This window comes from Phocoena phocoena, chromosome 4 (assembly GCF_963924675.1).
Source record: "Phocoena phocoena chromosome 4, mPhoPho1.1, whole genome shotgun sequence".
Lineage (NCBI taxonomy): Eukaryota > Metazoa > Chordata > Mammalia > Artiodactyla > Phocoenidae > Phocoena > Phocoena phocoena.
Window position 1 is genome coordinate 87,367,176 of NC_089222.1, and position 18,436 is coordinate 87,385,611.

Below are 18,436 nucleotides of genomic sequence, written 5' to 3' on the forward strand. Positions count from 1 at the left end.
CAGGAGATAAAAAGGAAACCTTTAGAAAAAGGTTGAAGATGTAGGGGAGTTTGCTGATGACTGGTCATATATTCCAGGGAACAGAGTTGAAGGATTTTAGGAGTTGGGGATTGGTAGGAGGCATGGTCAGGGAAGGGAATTCACAGCACCTTATAAAGATTTGTGTCTAAAGGAATGAGTACTTTTCTAGGAATTAATCCTGGGCTTCTAAGTCTCTCTCATGGCTTAGGTACCAGAAAAATAAGTTTCAGTATCTTAGAAAGAAATAGTAGTTTTAGAATGGCATGAAGCCTTTGAGTAAATATAGAATGGAACACTCACCCCCCTCAAAAAATACCTGTTATATTTTGCATTATCTTCTATAATTTGATTCTATAATCTCTTTATGGCGATGGCAACTCCAAAGGAATTACCAGAATAGTTCTGTCAAAGTGGCTCAAAAAGGGACCAGGAGGGGAGCAAAAACATGAAGTAGAAGAAGTTTGCATTTTGTGACCAACCCTTCATCCCCAAAGCCTCAAAAAGACCCTAGATATTCTTATGCTATATGTTGGACTCTGGGCCATCAGTGGAGCACTCAACTCAGACCCTAACTTCTCCAAGCCCTCAGGCTTCCATGCCCCAAATATATCTGCCCATAGTCTGTGTCACATCACCTTCAGGTAGGGGCTCTTAACTTTTTAGAGGATCACAAACCCATTTGGGATTCTAATGAAAGCTTTGGAACTTTTTCTCAGATGTCAGCATTCAATCACATGTTTGAAAGGTACTTACAGAAAACTCAATCTGTGAAAAGCACTATGTTCAGGGCTAGAGACACAATATTACACAATACAGATACCCTCTCTTGCACTCACAGAGCTTATGTTCTAGAAGGGTGGTCAGACATTAAATAGCAGCTTATAAAATTAATTATTCACTTTGGTTGAAATACTCGTTCAAGGAGAGGATATATGGGGCACAGTGAAGAGGTGTGAATATCTGAACTAGTTTGGAGGGGGCAGTTCTGGAAGGTTTTTTTAAGGAAATTTTATCAGCTGATAGCTGAAGATTCAGTAGAATTTAGCCAGTCAATTGGAGTGGTGATGTTAAGGTGGGGAAAACTCATTGAAGAGCAGATTGAAGAGCATGTATCGAGGCCCTAAGACAAAAGGAAAAAAATGAAAGATGAAAGGGTGTAATGATGATCCTGAGTCTTCTCTTCACCCTTTATCTTCTCCTTTGCTCAATCAGTTTGAAGTTCCTTTTACTAAAAAATAGATTGGGAATACCTGGCAGAGCGTCATATCTGTGCAACCATTTCCCTGATGTTGATTTCATCTGATGCTTTATACACTTGGAGAGGCACAGACTTTCTTACAGGCAAATATGCCTTCTTTATATTATTATGACCTCCTTCTTTGGGTCGCTAGCCTGCCTGAAGACACAAAACTCACATAATTGCACTTAGGCTTAAAGTCAACTAAATAATTTTCCCGGTGACCAACCCTTCTATTTTCACACTCCTTGAATCTGCTTCAATCAATAGAATGTGGTGGAAATGGCATGTGCCAGTTCCAAGCCTAGGCCTGTGTACTTCCATTTGTTTTTTCTTGTACCTTCTCTAATTGCTACAGGAACATGCCCAAGATAGCCTGCTGGAGGATGAGAGACATATGGAGTAGAACCAAGGTTTCCTGGGTGACTGCCAACTGACTCTCAGACATGTGAGCAAGCCTAGCCAAGAACTGTAAAGCTGTCCAGCCAACCATGATGAATCCATGAGCAATACAAAATGGTCATACACCCTGATATTTGATGGTGGTTTGCAACATAATCATGGCATTAGATATCTGGCACAGTCCTTTTGGTCAAAGAGAGTCGGGGAAAATGGTACAATAAGTGCTGATCTTATTATAATAGGTTATTAGGTTATAGGATCTTAGGTTATATTCGAAGAGCCATAGAAAGCCACTGGAATATGTAAATCAGAGGGATGTCATAATCAGAATCTAGAAAGACTTCTTGGGTACATTTGTAGGGAATGGATTGGCAATATTTCAGACAGTGATGATAATGTCTAGAATAAAGGTAGTAGTGGTGGAGATGCAGAGATGTATATTTTATTTTTAGGATGTAACAGTAACAGAACTTTGAGTAATTGGATATGGGGACAGATGAAGAGAGAAGTGTCAAGCATGCCTGCCGGATTCTGGTTAATATGCCTGGATGGATGATACTATCTATTGTGATAGGGAAAACTGGAGGAGCATGAGGTAGGTCTGGGAAAAACCAGAGTTCAGTTGTGGACCTGTTCTATTTGAGTCTCCTGTAAGGTAGAGATGTTGGTAAGCAGTTGCATGCATTCATCTGAAGCTCAGAGGAGAGGTCTGGGTTAAAAGTAGTAATCTTGGAGCTGTTAGTGTATTGATCATAGTTGAAGCCATGAACATGGATGAGGTCATACAGGGAAAGAGTACAGAGTGAGAAAATGACAGGTTCTATATCCAAGCTTTCAAGAACTGCAAAATTAAAAGGTTAGGTACAGGAGGATGGGCTGGAAAGATAAAGAGGAAAATCAAGAGCACTTAATATCACAGCTGATAATGGAAGAGAGAGTTTAAAGAGAGTCTAATGTGAGATACTGTGAGAAGAGGTAAGAAATATTCCTTGAATGTAGTGATGTGGAGGTCACCAGAATCCTTCCAAAAAGCAAAACTTTGCTAACAATTTCAAGAGGATGGTAGAGGTAACCCAGGTTAAAAACTACCTGTGTCTTCCTAAAAGCCATCTAATCAGATAACCTAATTGGATGCAAAGTATTAATTCTTTACTATCTCAAAGACAGGGGAAATGTTTTAGTTGACTTTAAGGCCAACTGCAATTATGTGAGTTTTGTGTCTTCAGGTAGGCTAGTGACCCAAAGAAAGAGGTCATAATAATATAAAGAAGGCATATTTGCCTGTAAGAAAGTCTGTGCCTCTCCAAGTATAGAAAGCATCAGATGAAATCAGCTTCAGGGAAATGGTTGCACAGGTATGACGCTCTGCCAGGTATTCCCAATCTATTTTCCAAGCACGGTCAACATTGGCTTCCTCCTGCCCTGGAAACAAATCTTCCTGTTTGGACTTAACTGTATTATTCTTAACCCAAACAGAGATAATGGACGATGATTTGAATAAAACCTGGGTATTCCTGAGAAGTGATTCTAGAAAACTATAGTCAGAAATATGTAAATCTGACTCCCGATTCCATGCAATGGACTCTCTCCCTCCTGACCCTTCAACTGCTGAACCATTACTCCAATTGCCAGAGGCCAGGAATTTTATAATTCTGTCCCTCACACTCTTGAGCAATTCTAATAATTAGAAAGTTCATCCTTTCACTTTCTCCCAGTTGGTTCTATTTCTGTCCTCTGGATCTTTATATTATTTTCCTGGGGCTGTTATAACAAATTACCATAAATTTTGTAGCTTAAAACCACATAATTGATTCTCTCACAGTTCTGGAGGTTAGAAGTCCAAAATCAAGGTTGCCCACAGGGCTACACTTACTCCAAAGGCTTTGTGGGCAGTCTGTTATTTGCCTATTCTAGCTTTTGGTGGCTCCAGGCATTCCTTGGTTTATTGCCACATTACTCTGATCTCTGCTTCCATGGTCACACTGCCTTCTCCTCTCCTCTATATGTGTCTTATTAAGACACTTTTCATTAGATTTAGGGCATGCTGAGATAATCCAAGATGACCTCATCTCAAGGTCCTTATCTTAAATTATGCCTGCGCAGACCTATTTTCAAATAATATCACATTCTTAGGTTCTAGGGACTAAGATGTGGACCTCATTATCTTACAGAAGAGTGAAGTGGACTGTTTCGTAGACTCAAAGGCTGGATTTTAAGTATTAATTCCTGGAGAAATTCTCCAAGTTTTGATCAAAACCACTTCAAAAATTTATATCACATCACATTTTTTTCATCTAATTATGTCATTTTGCCAGTTTATAACTGGAAAAATTACTTAGCCTTCCCAAGCCTCCAGGGTTTTTGTTGTAGCTGTAATTGTTGTTTTTGTTGTTATCAAGTAGGATAATGATACCCTTTCATAGGGTTGTTGTGAATATTAAATGACATAATATATGAAGAGCAATCAGCACTATGCCTGCCAAAATATCACACTGCTCAATACATGTTCATTGTTATTATTATTCTTTTATAGTACTTTGAAGTTTTTAATGTGTAACCAGTGATTCATCTCATTTAATACTTATAATCCCACAGTTGAGTAGGTATTATGTCAGGAGACCTAGACTCGGCAAGATATTACCCCAATATTAGTTTAAAGATAATTTTTATTTGTCCCTTCTCGTCCCCAAAGTGACTTGAAGCAGTTTCAAAATATATATGTGTATATATATAAATATATACTTAAAAAGCAGTAAATTTGGAAAATCAACCAAGTGAAAGGTAAGTATTCATATCAACCATAATGGTAGATTCAATTCCATCAATTGAGTGTCATATTTGTCTCTTACAAGAATGTTAGCAGTGGCTCTGGCTCTTCTGGATGGTGGGATAACGGGTTAATTTTTTTATGTCTCTCCTTCCCCTGTTTTTACTCTTCCGTACTTTATAACTTTTCTATAATGAACATGTATTTATTTATTATTTTCATAATCAGAAAGAAGCTTCTTAACTGAACGTTGCCTTCTTGATAGTCAAGGGAAGAGGGGAAAAAGTCAGTAACTTAGGGGCTTCCCTGGTGGCGCAGTGGTTGAGAGGTCCGCCTGCCGATGCAGGGGACACGGGTTCGTGTCCCGCTCTGGGAAGATCCCACGTGCCGCGGAGCGGCTGGGCCCGTGAGCCGCGGCCGCTGAGCCTGCGTGTCTGGAGCCTGTGCTCCGCAATGGGGGAGGCCACAGCAGTGAGAGGCCCGCGTACCACAAAAAAAAAAGTCAGTCACTTATATAGTAAAATCAGAAAGGATCGAGTGTGTCAATTCCTTCAGGAAAATAAGTTTTCTAGTATTGTTTTTACTTTGAATACTAATCAGTATAATGTACTTTGAACTCAGCATAATTTCTCAGCAAATACATTGACAATGCCCCCAGATGCTTCTTGCAGCGTTGATCAGAAAAAGCAGAAGGTGTATGTGATTCTGCAATGGACTAAGATTATGTGGTCCTTAGACAATTACTCCTAAAGATCACTGTGAAGTGAGCCCAAGAGTGAGTAGAAAGGCATCACTCCTGGATCTGGTTCATCAGCACTGAGTTTGAAAATGTGCCCAGAGCTGGCTATAAGAGCTTGGAGTATCTGGGGATGATAAATATGTGTTTAAAGTTTTGCAATAATATTGTGTATAGTATAACTCCAGAAATGATAGAATACCTGGTCTAGATGGGTGGCCCTTAGCCTGTAGCCACTTTAAACTAAGAGTAGGAACACTCTAGTCACTGAGGAAGACAGTGACACTACCAGAAGGTGTGAAGTAAATATCACTCCAACTGTATCATCTGCAACAGTGCACCCTTTGATAAAGCACTGGAGGTCAAGAGAGTCATCTCGACTGGTCAAAGAAACTATTGCAAAGCTCTCTGCCACGTATCCTGATCATGCTGATTTTCTTTTGAATCCAAAAGTAAATCCTGCCTGATTACCCAAATTGTCAGTGCCTGATCTTCCTGTCAACTCTTTCCTATTATGACCTTTGTCAAGAGGGTGATTGTAAAATCATTTTAACACCTGAGCTTTGATGGAAGATTGAGTGCAGAGAATTTGGGATTATATTTCCATTGATAAAGATCTAGAGTAATGGAATTCAAGGTTGTTGACTGAGGAAAGATTTTATTTGGAAGCCAGATGAAAATGCGGCAGAGATGAATAGACTGTGAAAATAGAGCTGATAATCGTATTCTTGCTCAGAGGAAAGTCTTCGCTCGAGTAGCCCATTAGTAGCAAAGTTGGAACACAGTTCTTTTTTTTTTAATTTGATTTATGAGATTTTCAAACATATACAAAAGTAGAGAGTAGAGTATAAAGAACCTCAGTTTCAACAGTGATCAACATTTGGCCAATCTTATTCTCTATCATCCATATCCAAGATATCATATCGTTACACATGTAATGATGTGGAATCAAAGTATAAATTGAATTATAATAAATACATTTGTAACTTTTATTTCCCATTCATGACAGTACTTCATGTAATTTCACAAGCTGTTTTTAAATACATGCAGGTAGGTTTATTTTGTCTGTCCTTAAGTTTAAAATTTCCCCAGGAAAAGAATTTTTTTCCATGCCTCCCTCTGCAACTATCTCTCAGGACCCAGGACAGTTGGGTGGTTGAAACAGTGCTTCATAAAATGCTATCCACTGCAAGATACATGCTGCTGTTCTGATCACCGTAAACAAAGCTAACAGAATATTGATAAAATAGCAAAGATAAATGCAATGTTGCTCTCTAACAGCTATATGGTTAGAAATTATTACATATTTAATTGGTATAAAAGCCAATTATCACAAACTTCATCTAATGACATCATCACCTCTATTCCATCGTTTTATTCAAGAAACCAAGTCAAATACGAACCCCAAACCTGTGAAATCACTTTTTTTCTTTCTCTTCATCTTTTCACGATTTTTGTAATGTTCCCTTTAATATGTTTTGCTTTTGAAACCTGATGACTGGAAATTCATTCAAGTCTGACTTTATAAGTGTTAGCTTTATAAGTGATTCTTGGGGCTTTTTAAATATTTGTTTTTAATCTGATATATCTGGAAACTTTCTCCTCCCTAACCAAGAATGTGCTTGCTCTCTCTCTCTTTCTCTCTCTCTCTCTCTCTCTTGCATCAAGATCCACCCATCCACCCTCAAAATTACCTTTGCTGAAAACAATCAAAACTATTCCAGTCAAGGGAAAGCATTTTCCAGAATTTAAGCATCAAGTCAAAACTACATATTATCTATCAAACCAGATGTTTACCTGTTCACTGCCAAAGAAGCTGGAGGTACATCAAAAACCAGTGACGGGAACAGCTTTGAACCTCATGCAGAAGGAGGCAGTTCAGGAAAGTTTGGGGTTCCCGTAAGCCCTGTGGGCCTGCAGATATATTTAAACTTAGGAAATGGTTTTTCTTGGCTAACCAGATTATGGCAGGCCGTGTAAGAATCTTTTGTCTGTAACTACATTGGGAGTTTCTGCTGCCTGGTTTTTTCCTGTGTCCTGGTAAAGTCCTGTGTGATTTTAGTGAGTCACTTGGCATTCTGAGGCCTGTTTTCTTGTCTCTGAAATCTCTTCATTCTGACTTTCTATGATTTTAACTCAGTCTCTTTCACTGCCTCTTGCCATGCAACAGGAAGTATCAGCTTACCCAGGGGCATAAGTGTCAGTCAGTTCCTGAAGTGTCAGGAATTGTTGATGATCTTTAGTTACATAAGATGGTGGCTTCTGATGACGCTTTGAGGGTAGGACCCAGTCAAATCAAATACAACTTGGTAGGCCTAGAGTTCCCTCAAAGAATACATTCTCTCTTTCCAGGCGATTTGTAAATTAACTTTAGCCTCTAAGACAAAGTGGAGAAAAGCATCTCCTTTCCCCAAGTGGTTCCAACCAGGCATGGGCAGCTGCAGAACTAGCTTGGTCTCCCAGAAACTCACTGGGACAACTGAAAAAGGGGAATAAAATTCTAAGCTATCTTTGAGCTATATTTCACAAACACTGGTCTAGGCCAGGGCTACCCACCACTGACGGTATCAGTGTGCTTCCATCCAACTGGTCACTGTTGCTGAAATTTTAGTGCTTCCTCATGTTTCTTAACTAAGAACCACCGGGTTTACTAATCAATACATTACAAAAGACCATTTAATTAAATACATCATCTGACTTATTTTTATATGAGATATTTACAATATTGTCTTTGATTTATAAGAAGGGAGACCTTCTTGTGTGTACAAGTTAAGGGAATTATATACAAAGCTAAATGGCAATGACAGATCCAGAATCATGCATCATCTGAGCAGCTGGTCTTCAGTGCCTTTTGCTGTTGGACTAGAAAGTGAAAGCTACTTCCAGAAAAACACAACTCTCCTTTTGAGTTCCAACTCTTTGAGTTGAGTGCTTCACTCTCTAGGCTAATATGATTTAGGTGAAAAGTACCTAAGTATCTGTTGAATTCTCTGGAACCTTTCAAATTCTGGTAAGGTCCTTCTATCATGACATATTATCAAATCTGGTAAAGCAACATAATTCTAGGGAGAGCTTTCAGCGGTATCAATTTTTGCATCCTCTTTAAGTGTTTGGAGAGCTCTCTGCCATCTCTTACGGCAGGTGGTGGCTGTTAATACTCTGGAGCAAGGTGGCAAAACTGTATTCAGAAGCTGATGCTCAATAGAAAGGACTTTAACTTTTGTGGGATTTTTTTGGTTTGGGTTTTGTTTTTATAGTGTGCCGGCATGGTCGGGTTCTGGAAGGTCTCTCTTCCTGGTTTGCAGACAGCACCTTCTTGCTAACTTTTGTGTGTTTTATTCCTTTGGTCCTATCCTCAGCCCAAGGAAAGGCCAAATCATCCTGGATTATGTATTAGGGTCCCTAATACAAAGACCAGTAGGTTTTCTCTCTGTTCATCCAGAAGGAAGCTCCCACTGCCAGCACTCCTATCTCCACCTCAACCCCACATCCACTTCTGGACAAGGGTGGGGCTGACTGTGAGAAGGAACTGGGAAGGACATGAGGCCTGTGTTGTTTCAGTGGGGGTTTTGAGGTCACAGGGTAGACACGCCTCAGCACATAAACTTGCGCATGTTGGGAGCTATACCCCTTCATACTTGAACCTTTACAGAAGACAGACTTGGTGCACACGCAATTTAAAATTGAGGACATGTAAATTCAGAGAGATTAAATGACTGGTCCAAGGTCAACCCATTACTAAATATCAGAGATGGAACTTAAACCCCATTCTTTTGGTTCTAGATCCATTATGCTTGTCTCTATGCCTTATGACCAACAATTTCTAAAAGTCCTTTTCTACTCTCTAGTTCAATCATACTCTCCCACAGGGAAGGAGAGATGCTCCAGTACAAAGCTGTTTGAACTATTCCTCCCTCCCATAATGTATTGGCATAAAATTGATTTGTTCAAGAAATACTGCTTGACTGCTTATACTAGATGCTAGGGAAAAGCAAGCAAGCAAGCCAACAGATTTAAAAACCTCTGCCCTTATGAAGCTTACAATCTATTGGAAAGAGACAGATAATAAAATAAACAAGTAAAGTATGTAGCATGCTAGATTTTGATGGATGCAAGGGAGAAAAATGAAGGAGAGGGAGACAGAAAGTGTTTGTTGGGGAAAAGGCTTATGTGGCCACCTTTGGGAAGAACATTCCAGGCAGAGAGAAAAGTAAGTGCCAAGGTCCTGTGGTGGAAACCTCTCTGAATGTTAGTGAAACAGCAAGGAGGCTAGTGTGGCTGGCAGAGCATGAACAGGAGAAAGAGCAGCAGGAAGTGATCTCAGAGAGTATCAGGGAGCCCAATCATGTAGAGCCATACAGCCCATGTAAAGACCTTGGCTTCTCCTCTAAATAAGATAGGGAGCACTTGGAGATTTTGTGAAAAAGAATGACACGATTTGTCTTGACCTATATTTTAAAACAGATGTGAGAAGAGACTAAAAAGGGGAGAAAGCAGAAGCAGGGAGATTAATTAGAAAACTATGTCAACAATCTGGGAGAAAGATAATGATGGTTTGGGCCAGGTGGTAAGATTGGGGGTAAGAGTTGGATTCTAAATATATTGATAGAGCAAATAGGATATACTGACAAGTAGGATTTGGGATGAATGACAGTAAGAGTGGAGGGAACAGAGAGAGCACTGGGCAGGAAGTCTGGGATTCTGAGTTGGAGTTTTAGTCCCATGTCATGCTTTCAGTGTTACCCAAAGAAAGTCACTGAAAAGCTTAAGGCTTCATTTTTCACACCTATAAAGATGGGCTTAAAAACCTTCCTGACCTCACAAGGCTCAAATGAATATGATGTCTATGCAAAAGTTGGCTTGCTTACAATTGAATCACAGGTCTCTGTGACCCTGTCCATGTTTCTTAGCCTAAGTGACAATGGTAGGGAGACTGAAGTCCTATCTGGAACATTTTGAGAGCAAATATAAAAAACAAAAACATTACAGTTGTGAAGAATTACTTTAGGAAGCTTTATTTTTAGAAAGTTAAATCTCCTTCTTGACGAGTTAAATAACCATAGAAGAAAGTTGGTCCAAGAGAACTATTTTAACCAAAGCCTCATAATCCCTAGTCATACTATGGGATTTTGTACTCTTTGAACTTGTATTTATGGTTAATAAATTCCAACCGCTCCCCCCAAATCTTCACCTTCAGTTTTAGTTCTATTTAAGAACAAAAAACTTCTTTTGGTTTCCCTTATCTCTGAGCTCATTTACCACCACCCTGGGAAGTTTCTAAATTTTTACTGCCAAGAAAACTTTGTGATTGAGTTATTCAAAGTGACTCAAATATTTACAACTTTCCCAACCTTGCTGAAGCACACAAAGCCCAAACTGTCTCTTTCCAATTCATAGATTCGGAAGAAACTCCCCTAATTGAAAGGTTCAGGATGAGTAAGGGGCAGTTGGTGAGACCCTCCCAGGGGTGAGAGGGCAGGAGTCACAAGGCAAGACTGGTGCTACCCAGGGATCTGCCTTGTCAGACAGAGCCATGTGCTCTGAGTCACACCTTCCACCTCCTCTCTTTGCTCTCTATGACCCTCCCAAGTTTTTCCCATCAAAACCTACCTATTCTAAGTCCAAGTCTCTCAATACCCTGCAAGGTAACTGATAAGCCATTTAATAAGCCAATTTAAGTTGAATTGCTAGTGAGGAAGAAGGAGTAGACCTAGGCCTTTCTGCACTTTAAGCGGAACTCCCAGAAAGATAATGGCCTAACTAAAATTATGGTGGAATGGTGGAATGCTTAGGCACTGTGAAGATAGCTGTTTCATAAAGGAGAGCCTTTGGGAGAGACTCATGAAATCTCATAAGATGGTCTCCTTCTTTGCCTATACGTTAAGTGAGCAGTCCTCAAAATTGTCCTTGAGACCATTTCCGGGGTTCCACAAAGTCAAAACTACTGTCATAATCACATCAATTCCTTATTTTCATTATCTCACAAGTGTGCTGTGGAGCCTTCCAGAAGCTACCTGATGTGTGATGTTGCTATCACTCTGATGACTAATGAAATGCATGTTTGTAGATTTTTGTTTTTAAAGTTTATCAGTTTTAATCTCAAATATGGTAAACATCAACAGACATAATTCGCTTTACAAGAAAGCTCTTTGGGGTCCTCAATAACGTTTTTACGTGTGTAAAGGGGTCCTGAGACCTTTAAATGTTTGAGAACTGCTGCTTTAATTTACCCTGTCTGATCTGGCAGCTGAGATACCAGAAAAAACAGCAAAACCAGAAGCAGGATGATAATTCCTACTAAATTCAAAACTGTGTGAGCTAATCCATGTGCAAAGGTTGGTATCTAAAAGCAAAATCAGATTGACATCTATATACTAATATGTATAAAATAGATAACTAATAAGAGCCTGCTGTATAAAAATAAATAAATTAAATTAAATTTTTAAAAATCCCCAAACAAACAAAAAAGCAAAATCAAAACAGCACATATAAGGAAGTACTCCAAAATTGACCGGGTCATATCAAAAGGACACAGGCACCAACATGAAGCAGCTTTCACTGGTCAGATCAAGAACATCTGATTTGTGACGTTGTGACAAATCATAAATGCCAACAGCATCTTTTAGGGGGTAAGAGATAGAGGGGAGGATTTCACACACAGAGGAAAAATATACAGATTATCATTAATGCCCACATTTTCCACATTCCCTACGAGAATATCATGAACCAAATATTTAGAGTTGACACTTTTAATTATTCAGTATATTAATACAAATATACGAAATAATACAGAATTAAATAACATACAAAAACCTTACTAAATATATAAATATTCAATTCAACAGTGAAAACAACTTAAGTTTTAGTTTTTAGTTCCTAGGTCACTGGATAGAGACAAGAAGGCAAAAGATACTGAAAAAGTCACCAACTTGGTCGTATGATTATTTAAGAGTTCAAAATTGTTCCACTAGTTAGAACCATATGTTTACAACAAAGGGATTTGTACACCCATACATGCTTCCTCTGCTATTGTGAGAAGTTAACTCATGAGAAAAGAAGCTGGGAGAGACAAAGCATTTGAATTAGCTGACTGCCATTCAGGAAACTTTCTAAATGCCATATTTTCTAAATATGTCTTCATTATACTAGGCTGAATTTAGAATGACTAAAATAGGGCTGGGTCATATTATGAAACAAATGGATGAGAAATGCATGCCTTTTTAAAAATGTGAGCTGCTGAGACTAATAATATCTAGTCTGCTATAAAAACAGAAAGTAAAGTTAAGGTTGCCAACATTACTTCACAATAAATTCAGTTCCGCTTCCACTGTGGTAAATATCACAGAAGTACATGAAGAATAGCAGTGAAACTGAGGGTTCTAGAAAGACCAGTTATTAGCAAAACAGTAAGCAGGTGGTGGACTAGATACCAAGTGATGAGGAAATAGACTTAATGGACCAAAGAAGAAGGGAAGAAGAGGTGGAATAGCCACAGAAAGGCAAAAGGTAGTCTCAGAAAAGTTCTTTGGTCCCTACCTTCCTGTATTCTTCTCTCTCTTTTTCATTTCTTTTCTCTTTGTTTATTCCTTTTTTTTCCCTGGAATTACGGCCATTTTGGGAGCAGAATGGCAAATTATTTGGTCCAAATCCTTAATTTTCTGTATGCAAATGTGGAAGCTCATTGAGATAGTGATTAACATAGAGTTGCCACCAGTCGGAGTCAAAGTCAGTCTCTGAGCGGTGGCTCCTGATTCTAAGTCCACTACCCTTTCAACAGCACAACATGGCATTGTTTTACAAAATCAAGTCCTACAACAGACCTGAGAGGTAAAATGACTTCCTCTTGGAACTCACAGAAGCATTGGGTAGCCTAGATGGCAGTAGAAAGTCTTGAAATTCTTACGCCTTTGACTCCAATTTCTTTTGCTCTTTTAGGTTCCTTGAAGAATGACCCTCTTTCTCCTGCTTGCCTCCTGAGTCAGATTCAAGTAGACCAGGGAATAACTTTCAGGGTTCTGTGTGACTCCTCTATGGCTCTGGGTAAAAGAAAGATCAAGATATTAACTTTGAACATTTATAATTTCTATTCTAATAGATTTTAAGAAGATAAATAACAGAAGGATCAATAAACACAGAATTCTCCTGTGTATATTTCATCAGCCAAGAGAAGGAAGTAGACATTCCTGACCCAACATGATGTGAGGCAACTGTGACTCTCTTTAAAAGGACATGAGTAATTCTAGGATTCTAGGGAGTAATAGTTTGCTATTCCTAAGTAAGACTGTACTTGCTCAGTAATACACTTAAGACTACAAGTAAAAGAACACGTTCAAGAATTCCAAATGATCTACATGTATTTTATTTATAAGACCTTGGGCTTTGTTTCCTTTGTTTCCTCACTTACTGGAGATCAGGTTGGGAATGGTCACAAAGTAGACAGATAGAGGTCCTTTCAAGGTTATTAGCTTTCTAGCACTTAAACTTGGAGCATGTGGGCCTCTCTACAAGGCATGTAAACAGTGAAGTAAAAGACCTCGGATATCATCTTGGTTCCACATCTCACTCTCCATGTAATCTGAAGTAATTCTTTACCAGAAACTGCAAAGTTCTTCATGTTTTAACTGTGCCAACATTTCCAGTATCAGTGATCTGTTCAGCCGTGAAAGACAGAACAGCTCAGGCAAGAATGCCCAGGTTTACAGGTCTGTTAGCCACCTACTTTGTGATTGGATTTTGTTATGACATTTTGATATGATGGGTGGCATTTGCACCCATTCAAGGGCGAAATTTTGTAGACAAGTAGCCTTGGAATGCAAGATTCCTCCAAGCAATTCTAACCTAGACGGTTCAATAAAGATTGCTTCACACTTTTCTCATATAAAGCACCCTTTCTTCTGCTTGGAACTAGGAGGACACTGGGATAGAGGTGAGGGTTACCACTCATCCAGCCTTCATCTGGAAAGTGTAAGTACAATTATTTAGCAAAGCAAGGATTCTCACTTTTTTGGAAACATATATCTTTTGTATTATCTTTCCGACTAATCACCAATTTCCGCAACACAAATTATTTACTGAGCACCTCTGTTATTTGATGTAGTACTAAGCTTAAAATAGGAGAAAGTCCATCCACTGCACTACAAATAACTCAATTTCATTTCTTTTTATGGCTGAGTAATATTCCATTGTATATATGTGCCACATCTTCTTTATCCATTCATCTGTCGATGGACACTTAGGTTGCTTCCATGTCCTGGCTATTGTAAAAAGAGCTGCAATGAACATTGTGGTACATGACTCTTTTTGAATTATGGTTTTTTCAGAGTATATGCTCAGTAGTGGGATTGCTGGGTCGTATGGTAGTTCTATTTTTAGTTTTTTAAGGAACCTCCATACTGTTCTCCATAGTGGCTGTATCAATTTACATTCCCACCAACAGTGCAAGAGGGTTCCCTTTTCTCCACACCCTCTCCAGCATTTATTGTTTGTAGATTTTTTGATGATGGCCATTCTGACTGGTGTGAGGTGATACCTCATTGTAGTTTTGATTTGCGTTTCTCTAACGATTAGTGATGTTGAGCATCCTTTCATGTGTTTGTTGGCAATCTGTATGTGCAGTAAATCAGAAAGAGAAAAACAAATACCGTATGCTAACACGTATATATGAAATCTAAAAAAAAAAAAAAAAAGGTTCTGAAGAACCTAGAGGCAGGACAGGAATAAAGACGCAGACATAGAGAATGGACTCGAGGACACGGGGAGGGGGAAGGGTAAGCTGGGATGAAGTGAGAAAGTGGCATGGACATATATACACTACCAAATGTAAAATAGATAGCTAGTGGGAAGCAGCCGCATAGCACAGGGAGATCAGCTTGGTGCTTTGTGACCACCTAGAGGGGTGGGATAGCGAGGGTGGGAGGGAGACGCAAGAGGGAACAGATATGGGGATATATGTATATATATGGCTGATTCACTTTGTTATACAGTGGAAAATAACACACCATTGTAAAGCAATTATACTCCAATAAAGATGGTAAAAAAAATTAATAGGAGAAAGTGACATGATTCCACCCAAGATATAGTGTGTACCAACATTATCATTATTAGCATTGCAAAGAACCTATTTATAAGGTTAGATTATTGTGAAGCGAACTGAAAAAAATCAAGGCAATTATATAGCTAATGTGGGCTTAAAAAAACCCACTTTTACCTGAAATAGTTAGATACTTGAAGAAAAGTGAGGTTTGGAATATGCATTTCATATGATTGTCTAAATCTTCTATTGGTTTCCAAATCAGCCTTGACCCAATCAAACACAAGAAGACTGCTACTCAAAATAAAGATTTCTAAAAATTAGGTGATTATCTATGATGATCTGCCCCAAAGTGAAGTTGTTGTTTCTAAGAAGCTTGTGATCATTGGTGGGTTGGCTAATGAGAAATAAAAGATTATCCTCAACCTCAAATTTTACTTCACTGTAGTATGTGTGGAAGGGGCAACAACTGGCTTTAACAGAAAGAACTATCATGAAATGATGGAAAATTTCCCTAGGAAATTTCAATTTCTTCCCATTTTCTATTTAGTAATGAAGTACTGATTCATAAAAGAAAAAAAGAATGTTCTTTGAAAACCTATTAACCTATTATTGTATTGCTGTAGTCTCATGGGAAGTATTTGTGATGATTCCATTAGGAATGGTGCAAAGAGAAGTCACCTCTAGCTCATCACTAGTACAGCTTTATAGTTGAAAAACCCAACATCACACTCTCTGGCATTATACAGAATCACAGGAAAACTGCAGGGAGCCTGACTTCTATATGAAAATAACATCTGTCATTAGAGACTACCCTTCTGTCCACAAACTATAAATTTGCTTATGTTTTTGTGAGCAACAAATTAGTGATTTTAATCTAAAATAAACTTTTTTTGGTCATTTATCTAACAAAGAGTTGGACTTTACTTAACAGACTTTTCTTACTTACCAGATTTGTCTTACTATTGGGCAGCTCCAAGGAGATGACTCTTTGTCTACTCATATTCAATAAGTTCAAGAACTAATTAATCTCTACTCTTTCTCTCCCCACAAACTCTGAACACACACACACACACACACACACACACTCTCACACTCAGTTCCCCCTCTCCACTTCTATTTCTGTTCATATCACCATTTTTTCAGGTCACCAGGTCCAGAATCTTGGTGTCATTTTTGACTGATCATGTTTCCCCACCCGTCCAAAAGTTTTATGTTTCAGAAGATAACAGAAAGTAAAAGAGAGAGAGAAAGCAAAAAAACACAAAGGGTAAAGAAAGATATTCTGTAATAACCTAAATGGGAAAAGAATTCCAAAAAAAATAGATACATGTATATGTATAACTGAATCACTTTGCTTCACACCTGAAACTAACACAATACTGTAAGTCAACTATACTCCAATATAAAATAAAAATTAAAAAAAAGAAAGATGGAAAGCAAATGTGGTAGCACTATTCACTTTCAGCACAAATTGACAATCAAAATTTGTTACTTGAAGAAATAAAAAATGTCTCTATCTTTGATGATTTTCTTCCCTCTCTCCCAGCTTTTTGTATTACTTAAGTTTTGGTCTTAACAAACCAGTATTCCCTCAGACTTGAGGGTTTGTCTCCAGCATAATTGACATTTGATTTTACTAGCTATTTAAGTATATGGAACCAAATAATCTTAAACTGACTCACTTCACTTCAGCAACTGAATAAGGCATTGAACAAACGTATTTCCCAGAAAATACAAGACTTAATGAACAAAGGACAATTATTTTGCAAATGCCCCTTTCTACTGAAATTTACCTTGGGCTTGAATAGGTTGTATTATAAGATTCTTGCCCAAGGGGATTTTTAAAATGAATTTAAACACTTCATACTTTTCTGCTTGTACTTTACAGAAGAACACAGTAATATCAGCCAGCACAGACAGAAATAAATGCAACTAACAACAGCACCTTTCAAGTCAGGAAACTATAACTGAAAGAACATTCCGGCAGAGGTCAGGAGACCAGGATTCTAATCCTAGGTCTGCTGTTAACTAACTGTGTGACCTTAGGGAAGGAAGTCAACTTCAGTTCCTAACTGGAAAAGTGAAATGTTTGGAAAAAGTGGAATCAAACGGCCTTCTGCCTTTGACATTTTGCAGAGTGCTAAGGAGTTCTATGGGTTTAGGTTTATGTGCAATAAGATTATCTGATTTGCAATCTCCTGTCCCATACAGAACAAATCCCTTTATCTACTTTTGCAAAAGGGTCATTGACACTGGTGATTTGTTGCTTTTCTTATAAAGTCACAAGAATTAATCAGGTGTTTATATAAGGCTTATGCAAAATCAAATGTTCAAAAAACTTAGAAGGTGAAAGATATTAGTCTATGAGACATAAAATAAAAAGGAAAAAAGGTAGCATTTGAGTGAGATTTTTTTTTTTTTTGTGGTACGCGGGCCTCTCACTGCTGTGACCTCTCCCGTTGTGGAGCACAGGCTCCAGACGCACAGGCTCAGCGGCCATGGCTCACGGGCCCAGCCACTCCACGGCATGTGGGACCTTCCCAGACCGGGGCACGAACCCGTGTCCCCTGCATCGGCAGGCGGACTCTCAACCACTGCACCACCAGGGAAGACCTGAGTGAGATTTTTAATAGAAATGTAAAATAACACTCAAAGCCAACATTTTTTTCTTTCCTCTCTGTCAGTCATGTGAGCTGAAGAAAACTCCCATACCACCCCTTCATCTTGGGAAATTCCCATTACATACAACATAAACTGCAGCTTTGCATTAGCTTTCATAAATTATGCACTGTCTTCAGAAACTAAAGAAATTTAATTCTTCCCAGCTGGCTGACACCTCTTGTTTGATACCATCTCTTGTTTTATATTGTCTCACAGTGTTTAAGACTCAGCATCTATGAGGTACTGAATTTGCAATTTAAAACTAAAATGGAATTGAACAAATCCCTTTGAAAATCTACCCTTCCATTCATTCACTCGTTCATCTTTTAATGAACATTTATTGACCACCTGGTATAAATAAGGCACTGTGATAGTTGTTGTAGGGGCTGGAGAGAAATTAACAGTGTATAAGGGCAGAATGACATGATGCAGTTATTATAAGTATGGATCACCTGTATGTTTGCCTAGAGTGTCTGAGCCATAGTGAGAGTATAACATAGAAAGCACTACTCAATTAGTGATCATATCAGACAAGTTCACAGTCTCTTAAGTGGGGTAGCTGACCTGTGGAATACTGTA

General features: G+C 38.6%; 1 protein-coding gene across 1 annotated transcript in view; it reads right to left on the minus strand.

The window, feature by feature from the left end:
* Window positions 1-18,436, minus strand: part of CD200 (CD200 molecule) — a 33,670-nt gene that overhangs the window by 3,686 nt on the left and 11,548 nt on the right. The gene's annotated exons all lie outside the window — the stretch shown is intronic.